We start from the raw sequence: 5720 nt of genomic DNA, 5'->3' as shown, positions 1-5720 counted from the left end.
TTCTCAATTCTTTTTAAAGATCAAGAGTGCTTGTTCTGAAATTTCTCTTTTCGATTTGGAAGAACCCATTTCGGAGGCTCGAATGAAGTGGCACATCATTCGTGGTTTAAAGAGGGAGTACATTCCTTATATTATTTCTATTCAAGGGTGGGCTAGGTACTTGGTAGAGTTTGAGAATCTTCTTACTTAACAAGAATCGTTAAACCGCCAAATGGCCAAATTTCCAATTTCGGGAAATGATGGAGATAATCATGTATGTGTGGTCTCCTTTCTAGAAAATCAATTTAAGAGGGAGTATTAAAATTTTTAAAGTGTATTTTCTAGAAACCATAGTAGTTTTTATGTTATTTTATAATGAGTGATGTAGTGAGATTATAATTTGTAGTTTTGTGTAATAAGAAGTTATGAAACTACTAGGTAGTTTTAGTAGTTATTGTTGTGAGAAATTAGGTCCATGTTTTAACGTTAATCTTGGGTGTCAAGATTATAATGCCTTTGTAAACCTCATTTTCATCTTTGAATAAAAGATAAGTTTTTCTTCCACTTTGTCTTAGTTCTTCTTCTTCTCTCTATTTGCTTATGTGTCTTGGGCTAGGTGACATTGTCACACTGATTGAGAAGCAGATTGTTTCGATGTTGTGGAATCCGTCTCTCTCTACATCAGTTCCACTTGCACATTTTGCCAATTATGAGACCTTGTTACCTCAGCACATGTTCTTTCTTGCTACTATTAATTTATTCTAAACCCCAAACTTACAATGAAGCTACAAGTCAATTTGTGTGGAAACATGCAACACAACATGAGTTAAATCCTCTAAATCAAATACATCCTTGGGATCTTGTCCCTCTATCAAAAGGGAATCTAACTCTTGGATGCCAATGGATATATATAATCAAAACCAAAGCAAATGGCAATATTGAACGCTATAAAGCTCATTGTGCTCAAACCTTTACACCATTAACCCATATAACTATTCTCTGGACATTTGTGACATCTATCAAACAATGGCCTTTTGTATTAGTTAGATGTTAAAAATCAATTTCCCAATGGTGACCTTGATGAGAAAGTATAAGTGAAGTTACCTCTAGGAGTTATAGATCCTCAAAACAAGGTGTGTGAACTTCGAGAAGCTTTATATGGACTCAAACAAGCACCTCGTGCTTGGTTTGAGAAATTTCACAGCGTATTTGTACCTATAGGATTTCAACAATGCCATCACGATCCAATGGTCAGTGTCTGAAACTCCTAAGGGACAAGCTCTTTTGTTACTTCATGAGCATGATATGATAATAGCTGGTCATGATATGGCACTATACGTAAGATCACACAAAAACTCAATCAAATATTTGAAATGAAAGACTTGGGATTCTTACGTTATTTTTTTGGATTAGAAGTTGTTTATTCCCCTCATGGCTATCTGCTATCTCCGCTCAAGTATGCTTCAAAAATTATTTCACAAGCTCGACTAATAGATGATACTAAGAAGGTTGATACCCCTACTGAGTTGAATGTTAAACTTCGGGCTACATATGGTGAAACCTTTTATAGACAAATGGTTGGAAAGCTAATATATCTCATAATTTCACGAACAAATATTGCAAGTGCAATGTATCTAGTTAGTCAATTTCTAAGTGCTCCTCGATTTGTCTTACATATAATCCGTCATGTTAAGAATACTCTTCATTTTTCTCACTTGAGCTTCGGGCACATGCATACTCAAATTTTGCAAAGAATCTAAGTGATTGAAAATCTATTATAAGGTTCTATATTTTTTTAGATGATTCTCTTCTATCTTGGAAAAGCGAGAAAAAAAAATATTGCCAATTCTATAACTGAAGTTGAATATATGGCCAGACACAAACCAGCACTAAAGTTGTTTGGTTTTATTAGTTACTCACATACATGAGTGTCACATTGCCATTCCCACGCCACTCTATTGTGATAACAAGAGTGTCATTTATATTTCAAAGAATTCAAATTTTTATGAACGCACGAAACATATTGAAGTTAATTGCCACTTTGTACGACAAGCATACCTGGTAGACACAATTTCTCTTCCCTATATACCCTCTTCTGCAAAAATTGTTGGCTTCTTCACCAAAACTTATTCTTCTAATGTAATGAGATCTGAGAAATACAGTACAGTCAAGTTTCTCTCTCATAAAGCTTTATTGTTGATTTCTTTTTGTGGTTTCCTTATTCCATCTTCACTTTTCTCCCAATTTTATAGAACATCATTGCTTTCCTTATTCCATCTTCACTGTTCTCCTAATTTTATAGGACACCATTACGTATTCTTCTTGAGTTATCCGTGGGGTTTGAGTGTGCAACATATATTCTACACCTTAATTCTCTAAGTTTATGTCAATATATATTTTTCTTAGAATTTATTTCATTGGCCTATCTCTATCTAGTTTAACATATATATATATATATATATACTTATTATTTTATGGAGGGAAAATACACTTGCATATCTTATATTGTATACTCAAATCCTATTTTTTTAGATTACAAGATGAATTTTAAAATTATTTTCATTTTATATATTAATTTAGGCTCAAATTCAGGGCATTCATACTTCTCTCTCGCATTTGTAAGAAATACCAAAAATATTTTTAAATAAATAAAATGACTAACATACCTCTAACATTTTAAAATTTGTAAGGTTAGTTTAGTCATACTTATTTAGATTAATTAAATTTTTAATATTTTTACAAGGTACGTCATGATGAGAAGTATGGATGCCCAAAATTTGAGCCTAATAGGATATATAGAAAAAAGAATAAAATTAAATATAATATTCATTATACAAAAGGAAAAAGTTTACATAAGGATGCAACCTTATAATGTAGAACTACGGATGCACCTCAAAAATTCATCGGAAAAGGTAGTTTTATGTTGAAAAACCTTTTGATTGATCATCTCGACATTGAGATGTATGACCATGAAAAATAAAAACATTTTAAGTCTCAGAAATAGTGCATTTTACAACATATTATCTACACCGTCCATTTTTAAGATTTTCATATGTGTATAGATATACTTGATTTTAACCATTTTTTAAATTTAAAATTTTATAGTTAGATATAAAAATAGATTTTGAGATAATCCTAAAAACATCTTACATCAATATTATATGCCATGATAAAATTTGAAGGTGCACCTTACCTCTACAGCTACGGATGCATCCGCATGCCAATTGCACCCTTATTAAAAATAAAAAATAAAAAGGTAAGATTTATGTGTAAAATATAAAAGATATAGGACTATTATTAACCATATATAGAAAAAAAAAAGTGAGACTTACGTGTAAAATATAAAAGATATAGGACTATTTTTAACCATATATAGAAAGGTTTTTTTGCTTTTTTAATTCGCCTTTTATACATAACGATAAGTCATACCAAAAAAGTCATATTTATCTTCACTTGAAAATCTCGTACTTTTTTTCTTCAAATCCAAGTTTTGAACATATAAACTAAAGAGAAAAAAGAACGTAACCAATAAAGTCGAAACTTAAAAAGGGCGTTAAATTAAAGAATCTTTTTTAACATATGGACTAGATAGAAAACTAACTGGGCACGCAAATAAAATGGAAACTAAAAAAACGGTGTGGTTTCTATAAGGCCGAGGATCTAAACCATCAAAGTAGGGCATGCCTTCAAATTATGTCACAAGAAGTTTCAATATTGGAAATCTTTGTGATGACTTGAAAATTTATTTTCATATCTAATTATAAAATTTAAAAATTTAAAAATAGCATAGATTAAGCAGATTTATGGATATTCGAAAATCTTTATTTACCCAAAAAAACCACTTGAAAATTGACGGTCCAAAATACATTACATGATTCATCATTTCCAAGACTTGAAATCCATTTTTTTTGTTATATCCGTACATCTTGAGGTTGAGATGATCAATTTGAAGAATTTTGGGCATTGAAACAACCTCTTCTAATAAATTTTCGAGGTGCATCCTAATTTTATTGTTTACAGCCTCACACTTACATAAACTTTTTACTGTCTTAAATACACACTAACAAATAAATAGGAGTGTCCTCAAAACTTAAAAGGAAAAAGATTATATAAGGTTGGAACATTAAAATGTAGAATTAAAGGTGCACCTCAAAAATCCATCATAAAAGGTTGTTTGGATATTGGAAGACCATCGAATTGATCATCTCAACATCGAGAAATATGAATATGAAAAGAAAAAAATATTTCGAGTCTACGAAATAGTGTATCTTGCAACACATTATCTACACTGTTCATTTTCAAGATTTTCTTGTGTTTTTAGATCTAGTTGATTTGAACCATTTTTAAAGTTTAAGATTTTATAATTAAAATAAAAATAGATTCTCAAGCCATTCTAAGAAATTTTTATACCAAACTTACATTTATGAAAAAATTTAAAGATGAACCTTAATTGGATTGTTTAAAGCTACAACATTACGTAATCTACACCCAATATATATATATATATATATATATATATATATATATATATATATATATATATATATATATATATATATAACACTACGCACCGCTTATAAACGAAAATGAACAATGATTTCTCTTACCCCCATCACCGACCAAAGTTCATCACGCAGCCACAATTGTCTGGTAGTGTTTCATTTTTCATTTTTTTTCTACAAATCAGACTGACCTGAAATTTAGAACGTGTATTCATAAAAAATAAAGGAATCTTCAAAAATTATAAAAAAAATATTTTACATGAAAAAATTAATCAAAATACCCCTAAAAAGTTTCGAGAGTATTTTGGTCAATTTATTTTTCGCCGATAATTTTTTATATATATTTATTAAATACACCTCAGTAAGATGTACATACCTTCCAAATTTTAAGTCATTCTGATTTGTAAAAAAAAAATAAAAAATAAAACACTAACGAACAATCGTGACCACGCAATGAAATTTAAACGGTAGTAAAGGTAGACGAAAACATTATTTATTTTCACCTAGTTGGAAAGACTTTTTTTCTATATATATATATAAAAGTAAAAAAAGTTGGTTGCATTAAATAGTCAGCCAACGTAGTCATGAATCCTAATGAATCCTAGAAGTAAATGGAATATAACTTGAATGATAATGATGATAGATATATGGTCAGTTCAGAACTTGAGGTTTGACCCATGTGTCTGGAACTTCAAGTCCCTAACCATATAAATAACCAAGTAAAGATCCAGGCCTTATGGTAGGGAGCACACTATGCACCTGTGGGAGCGAATTGTAAACTTAAGCCTTCAAAATGACATACTTAAAGCATATAATTTCCAAAATAATCATCCAGAAGTGTAAAGGGGATCTCAAGCTTTCTTGAAAAAAAAAAAAAGGTCAAAAGAACAAACGTTTTACCTGCAGGAAGAAATAAACAATGTGCACATGAAAGAGCACACTTTAATGGGAAAAGTTATCCAAAAAACAGAAGACAAGGTCATCATTTAATGGAAATGCTAAACCCTCTTGTTTTAATATTTTTTTCATGCAGCACAAAAAGGAATATTCAAGTTGATTTCTTTTCCTCGTTTTTAGATTTAGGATTTTAAATTATTTAAACTGTTACAAATTCTATCACTCTAAAATTTGAATAAGTTATTCTTTTTGGAATTCACATTTCCCTTCGATAATGTCATTCATTAATATCGGCCGATGCCTCAACATAACGTCCCACCCTCCATTCACACCGTTAACATA

Source organism: Amborella trichopoda, chromosome 12 (assembly GCF_054954075.1).
Source record: "Amborella trichopoda isolate Santa Cruz 75 chromosome 12, AtrichopodaSantaCruz75HAP2 v2.0, whole genome shotgun sequence".
In the NCBI taxonomy this organism is placed as follows: Eukaryota; Viridiplantae; Streptophyta; class Magnoliopsida; order Amborellales; family Amborellaceae; genus Amborella; species Amborella trichopoda.
Note: the sequence above shows the minus strand (reverse complement) of the source record.